The sequence below is a fragment of the Equus przewalskii genome, chromosome 8 (assembly GCF_037783145.1).
Source record: "Equus przewalskii isolate Varuska chromosome 8, EquPr2, whole genome shotgun sequence".
NCBI lineage: Eukaryota > Metazoa > Chordata > Mammalia > Perissodactyla > Equidae > Equus > Equus przewalskii.
In genome coordinates this window covers 61,112,272-61,135,967 of record NC_091838.1, presented here as the reverse complement: position 1 = coordinate 61,135,967, position 23,696 = coordinate 61,112,272, and the positions used below count along the sequence as shown (strand labels likewise).

Here is a 23,696-nt window from a genome sequence, read left to right as displayed (position 1 = left end):
TAGCCACATTGGGATGCACTGAAAGAGCAAAATACATACCAAATTCCAAAGACTTAATACTGAAAATTAATGTAAAAATATCCCATTAATCATTTTATAGTGATTGAATGTTGAAATAATACTTGGAAGGTATTAGATTAATATATTATTAAAATTAATTTTAACTGTTTCTGTGTACTTTTTTAATGTAGCTACTAGAAATAGAAAATTACATATATTGCTCACTATTTATTTCTATTGTATAGCACTGGTCTGGATGTAATTACTTATTCTGTATTCCAATTGAGTCCATTTATACATCTACTGTGGCACGTAGCACGTTTTATTGAATTTATACTGGATGTGTTTAATGCTTTTTGGTAACCCAGCATCTGAGCCCTCTTCTTGTAGTGGGTGAATTTCTTGGTACGTAGTTTTAATTTGAGGCCTCCCTCCAAAGCAAGTGTAGTTACTAGATACTTTGTCATTTAGGGAATTAGCACTTGAACTAGGCTCAGCCAACTGGATGCACCTTCCCTACATTTAGAACTGGAAGTTGGTGAGGCAAAGCAGTACGGACCATGACGTCTTCCTCTGGGTGTTAGAGGGCAGCGACACAACACTGAGTTTCCATTGTCCACGGTTGGTTGTGGTGTAAGCTAAGTATCCATTCCTCGGACAGGCTGCAGCAGGGCTCACTGGACTCACGTTTTCACCTGAATTTTTTTTTGTTTCTAGCTATTAGTTTCTCTTCGTCCTGCTCATTTTCTAAGCCTAGTATCACAGCTTTCCGTGAACTACCCAAAGTCAGTTTCATTAACCCCACTTCTGGTTTTTATGTTTTTTATTTTTTTGCTAAGAAAAATTTTCCCTGAGCTAACATCCACTGCCACTCTTCCTCTTTTTATATGTGAGCCGCTGCTACAGCATGGCCAATGACAGACGAGTGGCGTAGGTCCATGCTGGGGACCGAACCCAGGCTGCTAAAGCAGAGCCTGCTGAACTTAACCACTAGGCCACCAGGGCTGGCCCAATCCCACTTCTTGAATATTCCAGACTAGATTTTTGTTCTCTGTATTAAAAAATGCTGACCTCTTCTGCCTGCTATATACTTGAAAGATGAGTAAGAAATAGGTAGAGAAAGAAGATAAGAAAGATGTTCCTGGAAGAGCACTCAACACAAAGACACAGAGGCTAGAAATGCCATGCTGTGAGGAACCACAGGAGACTGGAATAGCAGTGGAACATGTAAGGTGGGACATGCCAAAGTGGAGAAGCTGACAAGCAGTAAAAGCATGAGGATGTTTCATACTGTGCTGGAAGGTTATTCTGTAGACAATGATGAGCCACTGGAATATATTAAGCAGGAAAACGGCGAGGTCATATTTACAATAAAAATATGTTACTCCATCAGTTAGGAATGATTTGGTTGCAGATAAAGAAAACCTGATTAATAGAAGTTTAAAGCTTAAGGGCATATATTGCACCCCTACCAAGAAGTCTAAATGCAGTCAGGAGAAGGCAGCACTGTTTTCAAAGCCAAGTCATCAAAGCCAGGCTCTTGGCTTCCTTCTCCTGTTCCCTTTCCTCTGGGTACTGGCTTTTATCCTCAGGTTGATGTTTCATGGTCAAAGGTTAGTCACTCCATGTATCATGTATTTACCCCAAACATTGAAATTGATAAGGGAAGGAAAGGGTCAAGGTGCTAGACCCAAGCTGCTGTGTCTTTTATCAGGGAGGAAAGCCATTACCCAATCTCCTTAAATGATGTCTCCTTATATTTCCTTGGAGAGAATAAGTTCACGTGCCCACTCTCAACTGAAAGAGAGGCTAAGAAAATGAATATCTGGCAAGGAAAAGCAAACAGAAAAACCCCTATGTTTCAGTTAGAAAAAAGTGACACACTCAAAACGAGTAATTTAAAGAGAATTTAGCAAAAGAACTATTTACAAAGAGATAATTGAAGAGTAGAGAAGCCATAGGGATAGTGCATTCACTGGGGGCTGTTAAAAGCAGGGGGTTACAATATCACCTCGCCCTGAAGGGACAAATGGAGGAAGTCGTTATTGAAACTGGAGACATAGAGTTGTGTGGAGAGGATCAATTGATGGCAGTTATGGCCTTTGGTCACATGATACATAGTAGCCAGTGCACAATGACTCCACAAAGAAGGAATTGGAAAAGGAAATACTCTAGCCTTCCTTGTTTCCCTTTTGCTGACCACCAGCTAGCTCATTGGCTGAGTCCAACTCAAACCCAGAAGACAGAGAAGTCCATTGATATTGTCCATAAAGGTCAACCTTGTGGGCTAGAGAATGGTGTGAGGAAGTAGGGAGAATAGGTTTGGATAGGTAAATGGAAGCTCTCCAGGACAGACTGCTTTGTGCTGATTAATCTTCTGAAGATGGACATTTTGCTGCCAGAACAGATTGAGGTGCTGCTAGAAGGAAGAAGAAAAATATCTCTGGTGCAGGTGACCAATACTGTCTGCCATTTTCACCCTTGTGACAGTTTGGAGATGGATTTACGATAGGAAATTTATCACAACACTCCCTTGCAAGATAGGAGACAGTGACTTCTACTTGACATAATCCTCTAAGGAGGAGTTCCTATGAGATTATGAGCCTCATTATTTCTTGATTAAGATATACCTTTATAAATTTAAAATATTTGCTAAATTTGAAGGGTTGATGAGTACATTTCAGATGAGTACATTTTGGTCCATCTTAAATAAATTTTGTAAAATTTGAAATTTGAAAATTCCTTGCATTGCAATAAACCCCAATCATAGGAATTGTTTTAACTGGTAGAAAGAAGAGTGAATTGGAAGTAAAGTTAACTGGGTATTACTCAGAAAGAATTTCATTGTTTAACAGAAGCAACAGTCTGAACTGTATTTTTGTCATCTGTAAGACTGGACGTTATATTAGACTGATCTTCCTGCTCATCTGTATACCTTTGGCATCTAGTTCAGTACCTGCATATAATCATGCCCACCTTCCTCCCACCCCTCCGCCCTTGTCCTTAATCCCTGACAACCACTAATTTGTACTCCATTTCTAAAATTTTCTTATTTCAAAATGCTACATAAATGGAATGATAGTAAAACACTTTAGGATTGGGTTTTTTTTCACTCAGCATAATTCCCTAGAGATCCAACTTGTATGCATCCAACACCCAACTTGTATGTTTCAGTAGTTCATTCCTTTTTATTACTGAGTGGTGTTCCATGACACGTAGGTACCTTTTTCATTTATATTACTCTTGAGTCAATTGTTCTCTTTAACCAACTAAGTGTATTGAACATTTGTGAAGCAATCCCTCAGGTGAATTATCATACGATTACCAAATCCTTGCTATCTAAACTGTGGTGGGCAGAGCAGCAGCATCAACATCATGTGGGGCTTTTTAAAACGTAGAATCTCACGTCTTATGCCAGACCCCAGAATTCGAAACTGCAGTTGAATAAGACCCTCAGGTGATTCATATGGACACTAAAGTGTGAGAAGCACTGATCTATATCATACTGAGGAAATTAAACAAGTGCAGAACTTACTTGGGGGGTAGTTTCTCTCCAGATGGTAAAGAAAAGTTGGGTCTCTATTGTATCCCTTGACTGCACTTTAATATATTTTCTCCAGGCTTTTAGACCCTCACTTTTAAAAAAAAGTTAACTGGATTAATTTCCCTCAAGTTTCGTTAGACGTATTACCAGTCCGTGTGAAAATATTCTCTCCCTTAGCCAACCTGGCAAATCCACTGGAGAAAACTGGGAACTGGCTGGTGGCCATTCTATGTGCAGAGTGCCACCATTTTCACGACAGAAAGCCCCATTGTCTAGAAATAATAGTGAGGTTTTGCCCACAGCAGAAATCTGCATTCAATCCCACTGTCCCAGGAGTGGAATTTTGCTTGGAGCCAAATTCTCAAGTCTTCTTAATTTTGGTGAAGATATGTGTTTTTGCAAGTGCAAATTCATGAAATTAAAGTTGGACTTTTCCTCGCTTTCCTCTATCCAGTGTTTTATGACAGGAAGGACCTTTGAGTATTTTCTCAAAATAGCAAGTGCCAGCAAAGCTAAGCCGGGTTTGCTGCTAAGCTCGCCACCCAAGTCTTTGTGAAAGGTTGGCCTGGAAACATAACGATATCACTGTGAATTTTGACAATCGTCCAGAGTGCTCCAGTCAGGTGTAACCAATGGTCTCTCCAGAACATCACACTGGAGAGGGGCCTGCACTTGAATCCACAGGCCAGTGAGATTCCTCCGCCTTCTGGTCCTCTTAGCGATATTCTCCTATTTCTTATGTCAGTTATAGATACGGCCTTCAAGATAAATGAAAGCGCTCAGGGAACTGTGAAGACTGCCAAGTACTCAGATTTAAAAAAAAAGAAAGAGAGAGATTTCTATTTAAGATGTGTAAAGTGGCTCCATGAGAAAAATGCAAGCTGAAATGATTGCAAATACACCAAATGGTATGTACTATAATTTCATTATCGCAAACAATTCAATTGAAAAGGTAACTTTGACTATTGTTTTAGTTGGAACGGTGTTTGTTTTCATATTCCCAGTTGCTAAATGCAGACAGTCAGAATTTCTAACAATAGCCACAGTATGTGGCTGTTAACAGCAGCGTTCTGGCCTCACGTTGGTAGCGTCAAAATAGTTGCAATCCCAAAGGCAATTATCCTCTTCCATCACACTCACCGTGTATAATGCTCTGATGCACTTTATGAAGTCAAGAGATACTGCATTTCACTACATTGTGCTATTTGAACCGGAAGTATGTCTTAAAACTGCACATTGTTGGATAGCCAAGTTTTTAGTAAAGAAATGAAAAATAACCTTTTTGTTTTGAAAATCTTTTCTACCGGCCTATGGCAAATTTCTGTTACATTAATTTTGTAAGTTTGTAATTTAGAGCCAAGTGAAGCTGAACAATCATTTTTTATTGTACAGTTTTTAAGAAAATGCCTTTGTCTGGCTAAAGGGAAAAAAATGAGTTAAATAAGTCAAATGAATAAGGTAAGTATCTTGGAATTAAGAAGCCATCTCTGTATAGTAAAAAAATTCAGGGGCTGCCTGGTGGCAGAGTTGTTAAGTTTGTGCACTCTGCTTCGGCAGCCCAGAGTTCATGGGTTCTGATGACTGGCGTGGACCTACAGACTGCTCATCAAGCCATGCTGTGGCAGTGTCCCACATACAAAATAGAGGAAGATTGGCACAGATGTTATCTCAGGGCCAATCTTCCTCACCAATAAATAAATAAATAAACAATTTCACTATGTAGATTTTTTTAATATCTAGAATTCATTTCCAATGCTATTATTTTTCCCAATTGCATCAAAAGAAATTTCTTCAAGCCTCTAATGTTGGTGAAGGAAACATTCAAATCCAGCTTTTGAATGTTTTTTCCCCCAATACATTCTTGAATCCTCGTATTCTAGAACCCTTTAGAGGTTCTTGGCTTTCTCCTAAATCACAGCTGGAGACACCACATGGGTCCTGTGTGTATCATCACACTGCTTGTAACTTTTAAAAGTCTAACTAAAATCTTACCTTTTATGTGACTGGATTTTGTTTGTTTTTTAAACTATTACCTCAAGGGTATTATTCCACTTATAGGTATGAGGAGGGAATGACAGAGTTGCAACTAGAGGTGGATGCTGAGTAACTGGCCAATGGCATTCACGACATTTCTCAAATTTTCTCATGTTGTAGAGCTCCCAAATTGCTCTTAAATAGTAATTAACATGAAATTTAAGCCATAGAATGGCAATAATTTGCTGTTTTTGTAAGGCTAAAAATTTTAGTGGGGGCTGGCGCGGTGGCGCAGCAGTTAAGTTCGCACATTCCGTTTCTCGGCAGCCTGGGCTTCACCAGTTCGGATCCCGGGTGTGGACATGGCACTGCTTGGCACACCATGCTGTGGTAGGCATCTCACATATAAAATAGAGGATGATGGGCACAATGTTAGCTCAGGGCCAGTCTTCCTCAGCAAAAAGAGGAGGATTGGCAGTAGTTAGCTCAGGGCTAATCTTCCTCAAAAAAAAAAAAATTTAAGGTGAAGTTTTATTTGATTTTTTATTTTTGGCTATCTCATCATTGTGACTTTCCTGTAGAAGAAGAGTAAAGTATTTTAAGAGTATTTTTCTATGAGTGCTTTTCTTTTTTTTCTTTCTTTCTTTCTTTTTTTATTTTTGAGGAAGATTAGCCCTGAGCTAACATCTGCTGCTAATCCTCCTCTTTTTGCTGAGGAAGACTGGCCCTGAGCTAACATCCGTGCCCATCTTCCTCTACTTCATATGTGGGACGCCTGCCACAGCATGGCTTGACAAGCTGTGCCATGTCGGCACCCGGGATCCGAACCGGCAAACCCCGGGCCTCCGAAGCAGAACATGCGAACTTAACCACTGCAGCACCGGGTGAGTGCTTTTCTTTTCAAGACCAAACTCACCAAGAGGCGTTCAATCTTACAGTCAATCCCTGGAGGCATTTCCATAAAATTTGAAGATGAATTTTTCCATCGAATCTTTAAAACTAAGGACACCCCTCTCTACCTTGCTGATATACAGATTATTAGGCATCATTCCCGACCCAGATTATTCTATATCGCACATCTATTGAGGCAGGTGACTTCTCCCCCTTTGATGGCCTCTGGAAGTGTCTAGGGAGGTCTCAAGTAAATTGCAGATCCTCTCTTACTGCTTTGCCACTCATTTTGATGATTGCAGGTTTGCATGGGCCTTGAGCCTGAGGAACAGAACAGGGCTCCTGATGGTAGGCTGGCCAGAAGGACTTCTTCCTCTTTCAGGCTTTCTGTTCTCAAATTCCTATATGCCTCCTGAATTAATTGATGCTGATCTTTAGCATATCAAACAGGTCTTCTTCCAGTTTCTATTATTTTTTTTTCAGTTTTAACCTATTATTGTCAGTTGCACGGGCACAGGACTTCCAAGACTTAAGTGATTCATTCTGTCACTTATAACTGTCCTTTTTTTCATATATACACTTTCAATGTTTGTTATTTCATCATCGTTTTATTTTTTCTGTTTATTTCAACATTCATATATTTCCTTTCACTGGCAATTTAAACACTATGGAAAGAAGTATCAATCAGAGATCAGTCAGGAAAACAAGACTCATCCCAAGTAGCTGAATCAGGAGAATATAATATGGAGATTAGTTACAAAGATAATGGAGGACCAGTAGTGCAAACAGGGGACAATGAGGCAGTCCAGAGATTAAAGACATCTGAAAACCACTAAAATTCCTTGAGTTGGGGCAATAAAGAGAAGAGAGGTGTTATCCGCGTCTTAGTAGAAACCGGGATCACCAAGATGCAAATCCACAAGAGTCAGAGAAGGGATTTTCTGCCTCCTTCCATTTTCCTGCATTCCAAATTCCTGTCAGTGTCTACCATTATCAGAACCTACAAGAAGCTACTGGAAAAGGGAGCCTGGGAAATGTGGTTCATAGTGGATCAGCCACCTCTGGTACAGAAGAAAGATGAAGGAAGGAACAGACTGGTAATTGGTTGTTGGCTGTTGGCAGAGTTGACATGCTTTTATTCTGGAACATAGTTTTGTTGACATTTATGCAAATGTGCAGGTCTCAAGTGTATACACAGGATATTTACTGAATATAGGAGTTTGCAGTGAAGTACGACTGTAGGAATTTGTAGGAATTAGAAATAAATTTATTTTCTGGAACAAAAACTAATATGAATCAATAAGTAATGGAAAAGGTTAGCCATGTGTTAGAGTTATATCTGCCCTCTGATAAGCTTTCTAAACGTGGGTCAGAGGAGCATTGGGAAGCACCCAAGGGCTGTGTCTCTGACCAAAATGTGATAGACTTTGAAAGTACGCATCCACCTAGTTAGTATTTGTGTGTCTGAATAAAGAATGTGCTATCAATAAAGGGTTATCTACATGATGCCCAGAAAAGAAGAATTAGAAGATTTTGTCAGGGGATTTTCAACACTGTCCAGAGAAGAAGGCATTTGATATGCTATAAAAAGCAGATTTGTTGCAATCAGACATATCCAGCTTGGCACCTTTTTCTGTTGCTTATCAGTTGGGAATCTGAGCACAATTGCTTAATCTGACCAAAGTTTGGTATCTACATCTGCAAAATAGAAAGATATCCTGAACTACATGTGCATTAGATTAATGTCAGTTCTTGCTGTTGCCTCTTCATCTTGACTTTAATAGAGATGGATATATAGGATTATCATAACTTTTAGCCATAACTATGAAAATAATCTTGCCAATTCACTGATGAGTATCTTCTGTCTTCACATAGCAGCCAAAGCATGCTTCTACTGTTAGACTTCACTTACTATGATAAAATTGGAGAAGACATTGGTCATTATTGATGGTTACACAGAGTTCGACTTCCTTCTTCTGCTTAGGAAATATATACATATTGCAGGAATCAGTGCCGAATGTCCTGTAGAAGTTTAAAGTTCCCTTGGAGGTAATGTGCAAGCACATGATCTAGGTTCCACCAATTGCACCAATCCAATAGTTGCAAGGACTGGGAGGAACTGTCTCAGCATTGCTGTTAGAAAGCATCTCAAACCCTGAGGTCACAATGCCAGAGGAGTGGTGACAGTGGGGCAGCGGCAGGGTACTATGCGTGTGGGTCTGGGGAGGGCAAGAGTAGTGTTTTCTGGCTGGAGAGAGTGGCAATCGTGTCCTCAACAAACTGATTCTCCTGAGTGATTTGGGGCAATATTCCTTTTTATATGGCCCTAACATCATTTTCTAGCAATTCCTTGAGCAATCCACTATAGTTTTAATAAACTATTCTGCATGAAAAAGTTACAGTTGGTTTCAGTCACTTACAGCTAAGAACCCTGGCTGATATAAAGTAACGTGTTTATGTTTCCCACTTCATTGATCTTCTGAGTGTACGGTCTTGTCTTATTCATCTTTGTACGCCCAGTGCTCAGCAATATCGGGAATATAGTAGAAGCCAGAATTGGACTGAACCACACTTCAATTGTTCCTTTCCCATGCTCACCAAATAGACTTCTGGTATATTTTAACTCTTCTTGCAGAACTGCTTCCAGAGGGGAGCAATATATTGAACAGCTAACATAACTGCTGAGCAAACCTGAACGCTCGTACTTCTCTTTGTGAAAAATCCAGTGACATTCTGGGCAGAACCTGATGGCTGTGCTTAGCACGAATCAATTCCCAGAAGCCTATTCCTGAGAGTGGCAACGACAAAATCACATTGCTGGGACTGCAAAGCTGAGGTCAGCCTTAACCTATGGAACCACCACTGTGCAAGGTGTCACTTAAGTGGCCAGCCAATCTATTTTAATAAAATTTCCAAATTAGGAAATCTCCCGCTTGAGCAATACCATCTGTATCTGCTACATTTCTCATTATTTTTCACCCATTTTCCCACAAATATTTTCCTTTTCACTCTTACCACTCTTTGGCAGAAATAAAGCTGGATAGTTGGAAAGATAAAGACAGATTTATCTTTCAATTGCATAACAAAATGCGGTGCTGTTGCAAACACTCGAACTGTCCCATTGCTTTGATTATAGCAACAGTTGGCTGACAGCAGGATTTTAAAGAGAGGTGTAAGACATAGGAAGGTAGTTATTGACCCTGCTCCAAAGGGCTGCATAAAAAATGATAATGGCTTTGTGTGTACATCTGCATGTGAGTATGTTCATCACAGATGAAAGAGGGATAGTTTATTTGAAATTACTGTTTGGGATTGAAACTGATTTAAAAATTCTGAATGAGACTTGAGACTTTTGTTTAGAATCATTAGTCAAAGAGTTTTATATGTTCCTTAAAAGTTATGTAGATTTTTAAGGTCACCAAAGTCTTTTTATCCATATGTCAACTCCCTTTATTCTATGAGCAATTAATCATATGGAAAGCACTTTACAGTTTGTAAAGAACTTTCACATGCGTTGACTCATGTGAGTTTCACAACAGTCTTTGGGCAGGCCCTACAAGGAGCTGAAACTTTATAACTTTTCTCCCTACTCCTTTATTCTCGTGGTGACCCAATGATATGCATGGGACTCGTAATAACATCCATTCACAGCTTTATATTTTTCTCTCTCTATTTGAAAGTATTCATAAAGTTTCTGACAAGAAACTCATTCTTTGGTTTTATGCACAGTTACTGCAGCATGCTTGGGACAAGTCTCTCTATTTTGAAGGAAAATTTTAATTATTTTTTGCTTCCACTAACATGTATGGCTACCACCAAAACTTTACTAGCATCATGAAATATAACTTCTCTTGTTTTCTCTTCAGAACTATATTTTTAATATGTTCCAGAGCAGATCCAACCAACATGAGCAATTAAAAATAGCCACTATGTCAAGATGTTCTTAACCCACAAAGGAAAGCTCTCCACAGGTTTAACATAGTATGGAAGATTTCTCTATTCTACTGTTGGATGAAGGACTAAGAAAGCAGTAAACTGCTGAGCAAGAATTAAGTGAGCTGGTAGAAAATGTGATAAAAAGTCTTTCCTTCAACAGGTGCAGTTGCATAAATAATGTCTATTTTAATGGATCTGAACTTTAGTTATAAAATCTGGATGTTTTAGTTATAAAATTGTGTAATTACCTTCTTGGAATGTGAAGACAGGAGATAATAGCTATTATGTATTGAGAATCTTGTAGCCTGACAACGTGACAGGTGCTGTACATCTTTTATTAACATTAATTCTGACACCAGGAATCATAGGAAATATAAGAGGTGAGAAGACAGAAGTGTTTAGCCACGTATCAATAAGTGCCATATTATAAGGAGTAACCAATAGTATTTGAATGATATTTGGTAAGATGGTGTTTCTGACGAGGAGAGTCTCCTTCATTCAACTAAGGTCCATTTCCTAATTGAATAAATGCAAATAATTGGGATATTTATATCAACACATATGTAACATAGCCTTCTAAAATGGTATGACAAGGAACTAGTAAACAGAAGACCAGAAATTAGCCTCTTCTTTCATGATCTTGAGCAAAAACTGTGATTTCTGTTGGCTTGTTATTACCAGGTGAAATGGGAATCTTTTTCCTAAAAGAGGAGTTATTTGAAAAACAATTATTAAATCTCTGGCAGGCATGTTAACTTAGAGAAGGGAGCCAACTTTACTTTTATTTGACTTTGAGAGAACTTGGAACTAAGAAGAAGAAATCAACTAATCTAATTTTAAACTAAATTTCAGTTTAGTTTAAATAAATTTAAACTAACTTGCAACTTTGACTGTCTCAAGCCTTATGACACTGATGAAAATGAACATAAGGCTAGTGAACACATGAAACAGGCCAGAGAAATTCAGTTAGGAATGAAACTCATGTGGACATACAGCAAAGAAAAACTGAAGCTTTAATATTAAAATATCAAGCTATTAATATTTTCAGGATAACTTTAAAGGAATAGCCCACTTGAAGGTAATAAAAAATAAATGTAACTTTGTTATGACTATTCCTGAGTATACACATATGCCGTATATGGTTTATGGCCATTAGAGAAATTCAAAGATTAGATTTGTGAATAGAATTCTATTCACATTTAATAGAGGAATATAATAATTTGTAAAATTAGACTCATCTATATTATAGATATCTAGCAGACATATTAAAGAAGCCTATATTTTTACTGTAAAACGTGTAATTAAAAAAAAAGTTCATGATGTGAATAACTGAAAAGACATAATACTAATATACTAATACTAAAATTACTGAGATTAACAATATAAATGTAAACTTAATTTAACTATTTGTTAACATTCTGTCTGTGCAACATTAGTGTCTCTTATATCTCTTTCTGTAGTTAAGCAGCCAGAGAGGAGTTTGTTTGCATATGTGGTTTTGACAGTAGGAGTAAAAAGATCTAGAAGGAGGGAGTTCATTGCCTGTGGGGAGAGAAATAGGGAGCTCTGTAAGGTGTCTCTCAGATGGTGGTCTTCTAGCTTACCACTAGGAGCTCTAGCCTTAACTTATAGAAAGAGGAAAAGTTGTTTCCATGATGGTCTCTATAAAATACTAGAGTGAAAAATAAAGGCACTCTGCTGCCCAAGAGGACATTTTTCCTTCAACTGTTAAGTACATCGGTGCTTCAAGTTCTCAAGGAAACACAAAACACAATAACATGGCAAACACCTCTAGGGACTTCCAGAAATTAATGGATGAGATTTTGTGTGAAGCTGGACTCTTTACATTAAAACATGAGGAGAGGAGAGGAGTAACATGGCTCCTTTAGTCCCCGTAAACTCAAGAAATCTGGGAAGACACAAATTAAAGGAGAAAGTTTAAGATGGAGTCCTGTCTTTAAGGAGATTATTACATACTAGAAGAAGACAAACATGGAAGCCTAAGAGTAAGTTCAATCCATCTTCTAACTAGTAAAATTTTTTGGATCTTTGCTATTTATCACCAAATTTGAGGGTATATATAAGATGATTTGATTGACTTAAAATGAGGAATGTGTGAAATTAGCCTCTGGGGACCTTATGAAAGACGCATTGCAGAGGCAGGTGGTCATCCTTAAGAGTTTTCCAAATTGATTTGAGACAGAGGTGCTTCACACATGGGCAATTCTTTGTACCTGTGCACTAGGGTGGATAAGAATGGAGATTTATTCATCCAAAATTCTTGAGTCTCCCAAGAAATGTTGAGAAGAACAGAAACAATGAAATATGAAAAACTGAACTTCATATATCCCAGAAGTTTCCAAATCTGGGTGTATATCAGCATCATCTGGAGAACTTTAAAAAATACATATTCCCAGGTGGCACCATCAGAGAATTAAATCATAAGATCTAGTGAGGCTTCAATGTTTTTCTAGAAATGCCCCAAGGTGATTTCAGTATCTTTCCAGATTTGGGAACCTTGGTATATAGTGTAAACAATACATGGGAAATCAGGGGAAGGAAAATCAGTAGAGTTTGGAATTGTCAGGTCATTCTTTGAAGAACTGAGATTTGAACACAGTGTAACAGAAAGGGTGAGATTTGAACCAGGGATGAAATCCTAAGCTATACGGAAAGGAACATGTATCAGGTTAGCACTAGCAACTGTAAGTAACAAACCCTCAAATTACAGTAGCTTAAAGTAGTAGAAGTGTATTTTTTCTTCAAGTAATGATCTACTGAAGGTGTTCCTGGTTGGCTGTTAGTTCTTCACACAGTGGTTGGGGGGTTCCAGGACCATCTGTATTATTATTCCATTATCCCTTAGGACCTTACCATCTTTCATAAACAGCCAGAGAATGGAAGGTCGACTTGCTTCTTAAAACTGGTGACCTGGAAGAGATCCATATTACTTTTGCACACACTCATTTGTTGAGAAATAGTGACATGACCTCTCCTAGACGCACGAGGCGGGGGAGGGCTACAAATTATAGTTCCTTTCTGCGCGGCTGCCTCTCAATAATATGGTAGCAGAACACAAATTTGTGTGGACAGTAAAGCACTTCTGTGACAGTGGGCAACAGATCCTAAAAAACAGTGAATTCTCTTAGGGTTATTCCATTTCATATATTAATCTTAGTTGTGTGCATTTCATATTTTTGTGCTGATGTATATTTCTATAGGACCACTTATCATTTTCTACTTTCCTAGGTGCATGAGCTGGAATTAATGTCAATGTGCTAATAAACATTCTTTGACTTCATCAGACCCAAGTTCTGAATTTGAATATGTGAAGATGACTCCTATAAGTAATTAATCAATAGGCACACTGCTGTCTTGGGTCGCTTCATCCCCACAGTAGGGACTGAGTAGCTAAAGTAAAAGAGGATGCTGCCAAAGCACATTGGACTTTTTTATTGTTATTTTTCCATTATAAATAGAAAGAAACAACAGAACTGGAAGGCATTCAGTTGAGGAAATATTCTGTGTTTATATGACCCACTTTCATGAGAATGGAGTACCGTTCATGAGAATGGCCAAATGAGGGCCCTTCCAAAGGGAAAGATGTGAGAAAAACATCTAGAGTGCCAAGGAAAAGAGGGAAATAAAACTGGAAGTTCAAGTCCCCTGAAGATTTAAATTTTGTGAGATAAGTAGATGTGTGAAGAAGCTAAAAGTAATTTTATTTCTTTTGTTACACATTTGATTTGTGTTAAGAACAATTGGTACTCTCACATAATTAAAGCAGTTCTGACATTTTGGTGTGTTTCATTGTTGGGCTATGCACAGAATGTTCCTCCTGTCTTTGTTAATGTATTTTGAATAAAGATGGGTTTTACATTCATTCTGACCTTGTGACACTACCTTGAGCTGCACAGTGCTGTATAAAAAGATAAAGGAACTTTACAAAGGTTCAGTCTCAGCTATTAATGAAAAAATTGCTTATTGCAAAAGGAAAATGCATTTTGTACTACTGTAAATTGAGTGACAGTTTAGCCTGTCAAAATTAGTTTTGTAGGGACAATGTGGCCTCAAGAAAAATCTGTTATCTCGTGGGTCCTGTGGATATGAGTATATTACTCATATTTGAAAATGTTTTGGGGAAATAAAATTGGTGACATTTGTCAATATTAATCTAATCCTTTCTTGATTACTTTCTCTAAAGAAGAGAAACACAGATACGTGATTTTTTTTTAAAGAACACATTTTTTAAAATAGTATATATTTGGGTTTGGAATGTAGTGTATTTCTTTCCTCCAACGATACTTCCTGTACTGCGCATGTTTTGCTCGGGATCAAATTAAAGTAACAGTTAACTATTCTTCTATTCATAGCATAACAATTTGGCAACTTCACGTAAAACCTCCAGAATGCAGCCAAGAAATTTTTCAGGCATTTGAGTGGCCAACATTGATGTCATAAAGTCCATACACGCAGTTCAGATACTTTCTTATCTGCGGTCATTACAGACCCTAATCGCGGGTTTATTTAAGTCTAGTTCATCAATACTTGCACCTACTGTGAGAGTAGAGGAAGTTGAGTAGACAAAGCAAAGAGACTCCCAAAAATTTTTCAAAAGCATACAGGAACACCCTAACTCTAGAAAATTCAATCTTCACTTACTGAACCAATATTCACTGACTGGGCACTGTTGTAAGCATGGGCTTTAGAGCAGGGAACAAGAAAGGCCTAGAGCCTGCCTTTGTAGAATATCATTCAAATCAGGAAGACAAACAATAAACAAAGAAACATGTCAATCTGTTGGTAATAAGTGCTATAAAAATAAATCAGGGAAAAGGGTTACACAGTCATTAGGGGATGTTATTTTACCTAAAGTCATCAAGAAATGCCTTTTTCATAAGCAGTGTTTGAGCAGGGACCATGCCATACAGTTATTTTAAGGGAGATCCTTCCAGAAAGAAAAAGCAGCCAGTCCAAAGGCATCAATAATGCCCTTCCCATGACAAATGGGGATCAGAAGTTACCAAGGCTCCCATCATGGGAGGTCAAACATACTTGTCCCCTACCATGGTTGCAACACGTAGAGGTGAAGAGCTGTTGTAAGATGCAGCACTGTAGGAATTCTCACATCAGGCCAGACAGTTACACATGGAGCCAGACAAAGAGTAAGAAGGAATTCTAATATGAAACCAAGTACAAGAGAGACCGTGGTGAGCCAATGACACATCAAATTCAGTGCTTACGGAAGAGAATAGCACATTTCTTATGTGTAAATGCTTTTGTAAAAATGGATGCTGCCTCTGTCTTGGAAGTATTTGGATAACGAGTCCTAAAAAAATCCCTGTAAATCATCCAACAATTGTTATTCCTAAAGACCCTGAGTCATCAAGAAAAGATTAAAACAGGTTGAGTACGTACCATTTGAAAAGATAGGAAAGCTTATTTTACTAAGATTTCATCCTCGGAAGAGTAATCACTTTCTTGAGAAATTTCAGTTCCCTGGGAGTTGTGCTATCTGTGCTTGTACAGCTATTTGTGTTCCCTAAACATGAGCAATGAGAGTGGGAAGGGTAGAGAGGAATCTGCTGAAAGAAAAGTGGAAAAAATATTTTTTCATTATTATTAGCTGAAGACCATACTTTACTCTGATTTCCTTAGTTTTTACTGAATGTCCTTTTTCTGTCCCAGGATCCTAGCCAGAATATTACTCACATTTGTTCGTCCTGTATCCTTAGGGTCCTGTTGGCTATGACAGTTACTCAGACTTCCTTTGTTTTTGATGACCTTGACAGTTTTAAGGAGCACTGGTCAGGTATTTTGTAGAGGACCCCCCTATTGGAATTGGTCAGATGTTGTCCTTATGATCAGATTGGAGATATGAGATTTGGGGAGGAAAACCATAGAGTTGAAGTGTTGAAGTGGCATTCTTATCATATCACATCAAAGGTACATATGTCAACCTGACATCACTGTTGGTGTTAATCTTATCATCTGGCTGAGATACTAATTGTCAGATTTCTTCATTTTAAAGTTATTCTTTTTCCTCCTTTCCATATTTTATTCTTTGGAAGGAAGTCACTATGTACAGTCCACACTTAAGGAGTGACAAGTCATATTCCACCTTCTTAAGGGTGGGGTATCTACATAAATTATTTGGAATTATTCTATAAAAGATATTTGTCTATTATTCCTCTCATTTATGTATTTAATGACATATCATTATAGACTCATGGTTATTTATTTTATACTTTGAGTTATAATCCAATATCATTGTTCAAATTTTTCCAGCTTTGGACATTGGGAACTCTTTCAGAAGGCTCCTATGTCCCTCTGACATAGCTCTATCAATTTAATTTTTTTTTGGAGCTCTTCCTTAGTTTCTGGTCATACAAATACTCCAGGTTTATCTTGACTATTTCGTGTCTCAGTCCTAGAAGCAGCTATTTCTCCAAGGATCCCTGGTTCCTTTATATGAGAATTGTGGTTGAAACCAAGGTCTGAGCGATGGATGTGCTCCTTGCTACTGAGATATTCTTGGTACAAGGCCCTCTCAGCTGACAGAGCAACAAAATATATGGATGTATAGTAACCTGTGTATGTAAATACATCTATAAATATTCTATATGTAGCCATTTGTATCTATACATATTTATTAAACATATGTCACACTGATGTCTCCAACTCTAAGCCATTACTGAAAGGAATCTTCTAGCCTTCTCCCCTGACTTCCCACCCCAACAGTGAAAAACCTGGCTCCCAGCAACTGCTATTCATTTACTTAATGGTTCAATTCGAATATACATGTGTAGTGTTTTCAGAATTTTTAACCTAGACCCCAATGGGCCACAACTTTACCAACTAGAGAGGAGTGATTAGACACAGTTCCTTTTGCCTTTTGTCTTACTCCACTCATTTCTAAAGTTACCTAGATCAGGACCTTTCTCCATCACCCTCTTCAAAGAGATCTCATACATTTGTCTGTAATAGTTAGGTTATTTTGTCACATTCTGCATTCTATTTTTTAATTTCCCCCCAACTTCCTAAATTACATATTTTAATTTGCCTACAATAAGATTCACTCTTTTTGCTGTAAAGTTCTGTGGATATAGTGTCATACTAATTGATTTTATTGCCTTAAAAAAATCCCTTGTGCCTTACCTGTTCAACTCTCTCCCCACTTGCCAAATGCCTTGCAACCACTGATCTTTTCATCGTATCTCTCATTTTGCCCTTTCCAGAATGTCATATAGACTCATATGAAGCCTTTTCAGACTGGCTTCTTTCACTTAGCAAAGTACGCTTAAGATTGATGCATATTTTTGAATGACTTGATAGCTCACTCCTTTTTTATCAGAGAAAAAATATTCCATTGTCAGGATATTCAAGTTTGTTTATCCATTCACCTGTGCGAGGACATCTTGGATGTTCCCAGTTTTGGGTGATTGTGAATAAAGCTGCTCTAAACATTCACATGCAGGTTTTTATGTGGATATAAGTTTTCAAATCACTTGGATAATACCTAGAATTGCGACTGCCAGATCGTTCAGTAAGACTGCGTTCAGCTTTGTAAGATAACGCCTGTCTTCCAAAGTGGCTGTATCATTTTGAGTTCCCAAAGGCAATGAATGAAAGTTTCTGTTGCTCTATTTCCTCCCCAGCAATTGGTATATTCACTTGTCTTAGATTTTTGCCATTCTAATAGCTGTGTAGTGGTACCTCTTTGCTGTTTGAATTTGCATTTCTAATGACAAATAATACTGAACATCTTCTCGTATGCTTATTTGCCATCTATGTATCTTCTTTGCTGAAATGTCTGTTCAAATATTTTGCCATTTTTTTACTCTGGGCTGTATGTTTACTTATTGTTGTAAGAGTTCTTTGCATATTTTAGTTTTAAAAATACTTTTATATATCATATTTTTAAAAGAAGCCTGACTCAGCAAATAGTCCCATGTACTAAAAAAGTGCAATGTCCTGATCAAACAAATCGTTAGTTTTCTGTGTTAGCGTACACAAAAGGATGATTTGTGATTTTGCTAGTTGCTCTTCCTTACCATTTATACATTAACTTAGTATTTTCAGTAATGTCAATTACAATCATAAGTAACTTTGATATTTAAACTTTGTGTTATCTTTCTCCAGTCTTCTTTTATGTAAACTCCATGAGGCCAGACTTTATTTTATTCTACTTTCTATCTCCAATCGTATAGAATGATAATCACTCAATAATGGTTAAAGAAATAAATGAATCTGAAAATGAAATAGAGATTATATGTCAAGTGTAGAAATAGCTTGACATATTCACTAAATTTTTTCGCTTATATACAGATGTTTTGACAACATATGGAAACACCACTGCCAGCAACTTACAAGATTGCCTATTTCCAAGTAAAGCAAATGCTGCTTTAAGGGACTTAAGGGACAGTATTGGTTTTAGATAGGCATGCCCAAAGGAACCTAATTTAACCATGCAATTTAAGCCTATGGACTTAAACAGAACTTTCCTGTTTATATCTTTATGTGTGTGTTCATAAAGATACAATTTATTAAGTATGGTGTGAAAAATATTTGTCATGTCCATTAAATTTATCAAAAAGAGAAAATATTTGGAAACATTATCTGGCTAGAATGAAGGTCGCTGAAATAAATATGCTTTCTAGCAAGCATCTTTTTTGTCGTTGTTGTATTCAGATATACTTGCATGTTTTAGGTGGTAGCTGAAATTATCTGCAACAAATTTTGAATCTTCTTGTTTAAATAATTTACAATGCATGGTTCAATTTCCAAGTTAGGAAGAAGAACATACTTTTGATATAAAGGAACAAAGACAAATATACTATGAATTCAAATAGCTGACTAATTTTCATGGAAAAAAATACACAGTGAGACCAGGAGATAATATGGGCAGTCTTCTATCTATTTTTAATTTATCTGCCAGAATACACATTGAGTGTTAAGCTTTGAAGTAACTGAAAAGTCTACTAATACTTACTTATTAAAACATCTTAGCAGATTACACCTTATGAATCCATATACACTACTCTACCCAATTGCAGGCATTTGATCTACTGGGCTCTTTTCACACCTCATTGTAGCAGTTAACAGATTCAACTGTAGCATTGAACAGATTCAACTGATATTATTTATAGAAGTAAAACAAATTGGTTTGGAAAGGTTAGAAATTTCAACTTTACTGTGCTTCTGTTTTCTTGCATTTGTACGAAAAGATCCTCGGACTCAGTAACATAGAAATATGTGACGTATTTATATGGCAAATATGCAACATGGATGAGTTTTTTAGTAACTGCATTTTGACAAGACACTTGTATAATGAAGAGGATTTGCTTCTCTTCAGTAGATGCTTGAGAGCGCCATGTGATATTGACATGCCGTATGTTTTAGGTTTCTAAAAAATTTTTAATAACTTAATGTGTTCATCCATGAGGTGAAAGCTGCCATCTCATTCACCCATTACACAAATTAGAAGCCTTTGTTCTTTTCTTGTTTTGTTGGTAGGTGTTAACATGGACACTATGAACATATTGGAGCTGGAAGTAATGGAATGAAATTTCTCACACCATTACTTTAGATTGAAATGTAGACAGTTCATCTGCATAGAAGTCCTGAGACTCTTTTACCTGAAAGATTAAAAACACTGAATATCAAAATTTAAACAACAGAAACCCATTACATTTTAAAGCAGCATTTTTTTTCTCAGACACTTTACCTGTGTAATAATTTTTGAAAATCCCTTATAAGCATCTCTATATTGCTTCAATCCCTAATGGGAACCTCCATCTGGAAAACCAGCATTTTGAAATGGAAAGCATATCCTCTTGGAGCAGAAGTTGTATTCTGTTTTATTTTCTTGTGTTACTATAAATTAACGTTTTAGCTCCCTGTTAAACGTAAAATAGGTGTGCATCGTTAGTGAAGCACTAATGATCCTACTTTAGGGAGAAAACTTGAACTAACCAACTTCCTACCTCAGACTAATTTTGTTTAAAGAAAGCTGCTTAAGATCCTACATAGGTAAATACTTCAAAAGATCATTTCTCAATAATACCAACTTTTTCATCTGCTTCAGTGTAAGAGGACGTTAGGAGAAAATATAGCGTTGTATAAAATAAGTTATTTTAAGGCAGATGGGCTATGTCAATCTCCAAGACAGTTTCTGCACTTGTTCCTATAGAAATCATGAAGGTGCCAGAAAATGTGGGGAAGTCACACTAGCAAAACATAATAAAACATGGGATATTTTTCATTTTCTGAGAATATAGTAATAGTAATAACTCTGCTATATAAGCTCTCTCCTGCTAATCAAAGATGCAGTGTTGATAGTCAGCTCTTGAATCTTTTTGAGTGTGTGTTTTTGAAATTGCTACTCACAGAATCACAGAAATATGGTAAAGCTAGTATCTTAGTTTTACATATGGGAGACTGAGGTTCAGCTGATGACTGAAAGAAGTAAGGAAGGGAGCTTTCACAAATTCCTCCATCACATTTCCCACGTATGTGCCTTATTTCCCTGGATTTCACCTTCCTGTGTTAGCACCTTCCTGTGTCAGCACTTTCTGTGTTATGGATAGTATGAACTATCCATACTTCTGTCTAAATCCAGTCATTCCTCTTGTGTGTCGGCTCTCACCCATTTTTGCCTGCTCATTGGAAGCACTGTAAGCAAGTCTCACTTTCATTTCTGACATCATTTATCTTTGCTCTCTACTGGGCTATTCCCTATTCTCCCATCTTAAAAAAGGAAATAAAAAAATCTCTTCTTCAAAATTCTATTTTTATTCTATTTTCAGACCATCATATGCTCTCAGTTTTTTCACCCTTGCTTATTACTCTATTACAGTCTAGATCATTCTCTGGCACTCTGACCACTTAGATATCAGAGATAGACATGGCTTGGGTATTGCTCCTCTCCTCTCCTACACTCACCTCCCTGATACTCTCATCTTGTCTTAAAGCTTTAGAGATCTTCTATACGGTGATGACCCCCAAATTTATATCTTTGAGCTGCTTCTCTATTGAAATCTGTTCTTGCCTATCCAAGTGACTACCCATTACCTTCCATTCACTGTCTAATAAGTGTCCCAAATCCAACAGTCCATAACTGAGCTTGTTGGGTTTTTTTCTCTAAAAGCTGTTCCACCGCCATCTTCCTTTTCTCAGTAGATGGCAACTCTATCCTTCCAGGTGTGCAGGACAAAAAATTGGAATCATTTTTGACTCTTCTGTTTCTCTCCCATATCACATCCAATCCATCAGAAAACTGTGGCTTTACTTTCAAAATATAGCCAGAAGCCCACCATAGATCACAATTACACTGCTGCTACCCCAGTCCACGCCTCCACCATCTCTCACATACACATCTGCCATGCTTTCTAACAGGTCATACCAGTACAAGGGACTTTTATGGAATTTATTGTCAACACAGCAGCCAGAGTGACTCTTTAGACACATTTATATCATGTCATTTCTCTACTAAAAATTCTTTGATAACTCCCCATTTCTCGCAATGTAGTCAGAAGTCCATGTGCAGATATACAGATGTAAACACAGGATTAAATTCTAGGATAGTCTATGCAAAAGTCCAAGGTATTGTAAAAGGACATGCGTATTCACCTAGCTGAGTTTTGGAGGACCACTGTATCCTTCTCAGGAAAAAGTAACATCTACTCTACAAATTGAAGGATGAACAGGTGTTATCACGAGACTGGATGGTGGGGTGGGAAGGCTGAGGGATCAGCACACAAAACGCTCAGCATTTTGAGCTTATACCATGTGCCAGGTACTTTAAAAAATTTGAATAGTTTACATATATTTATTCATTTAATCTTCCCTACAAACTTTCCAAATAAGTAGTGTCGTTATCCTTACTTTACACATGACAACAGTGACACACAGCTAACTATTGGTAGAGAAAGGATTTGGATTCACACAGTCCCTCTTCAAGGCTCAGACAACAACTACTGTAATTGCAGAAGTTAGCAAGACCCAGATTCTAGAGAGCCTCAGGTCCAAGTTAAAGAGGTTAGACTTTATCCTAAGAGTCATAGGAGATACTTTTCCTACTTTGGACTGATAAATAAATTAAGAAAATGAACTGGGCAAGAAAAAATTGCATAGTACTACCTTCAGTTTAATAAACTGCCTAAGTTAAAATAAATCCAAATTTCTTTAATGGACTTGTGAATTCCCTTATGAATTCCAGCTCTCTGGCCTCATTTCTAGCCATTATTCTCTCCCACATTTGCATCTCACCCAAACCGTACTGTAAACATTCTTGCAGACACCCTTCTCAGAAAAGTGTGCCTACACACAAAAACTGCATATATTTTCACAGTTTTGAAAGACGGAAGCCCTCCAGCCTGGGTTAAGAGTTCAAACTCTGAATACCCATAACAACTTATTATTTCCTGACCCACCAGGTCTAATTAGGCTTTTGGTCTATTTCCTCTTCCTAAAAAAGATTAATTCTCTTCTCCAGGTAGGAACCAATTACCAGTCACTCAGTGCTCAGTTTAAATATCAGAAATCTGGGAAACAATCTTCTAATTCTTACCTTCCTCACCAAATTGGTATCAATAAACAGCCATATGCTATTCAGAATGGGTTACGTTACGTTACACTATCAAATGCCCTGCTTTGGAGCCTTCACACATCAGAGGATTTTTTCCCTTCTATGCAAAGGCCAATGTGAAGCAGATCTGGTGACTCCAATGATCAGACTACTTCTAGCTCATTATGCCAAAATCTCAACTCAAGGCTTCCAGTTTGCCATAACAGGGAAAGAGAGAGGTGGGGAATGGACCTCCAGTGCAAAAATGCTTCTGCCTGGACCTGCAACATGTCATTTCTGCTTTCACTCCATTAGCCAGAACTTGTAATATAGCTTTAACTAGCTGTAAGGGGTACAGGGAATACACAGGGCAGTCAATAGTGCCTCCACAGGTCACAATGAAAAAATGAAGTCGTGATCAGTTACTCTCTTCTAGCTCTTTCCTCATTGTATGATAGGTATGGGTCTACATATCCTTTTCTTCATTTTAGGACTATGAGCTCCTGGAGGGCAAGACTTCACCACTTTATCTTTCTGTTTCTCCTAACTCCTCGTTCAACTAAGGTAGATTCAATTCAACTCCATTAATGTTGCTGAGTTGCATTTTTTAGACTTGGTTTGTGTTGTAGTCCAGGTTCCCGGGAAAGAGACACTGATATAGACGTCACACACTAGAGATTAGCGTGAAGGAAGTTTATTAGGAAGTGTTCGTGGGACCAGCAACTATGAGATAGTGAAGACAGCCCTTCTGGACAGAGAGAAAAGTTGAGCTCTGATGAAATC

At 37.6% G+C, this 23,696-nt stretch overlaps 1 long non-coding RNA gene across 1 annotated transcript in view; it reads left to right on the top strand.

Annotated features, from left to right (window-relative positions):
* Positions 1-3,875: 3,875 nt before the first annotated feature.
* LOC139085109 (uncharacterized) overlaps positions 3,876-23,696 on the top strand; it is a 57,023-nt gene continuing 37,202 nt past the window's right edge. Inside the window, exon 1 of the long non-coding RNA XR_011543156.1 lies at positions 3,876-4,452. This is a non-coding gene — a long non-coding RNA (uncharacterized lncRNA). The remainder of the gene's footprint in view (positions 4,453-23,696) is intronic.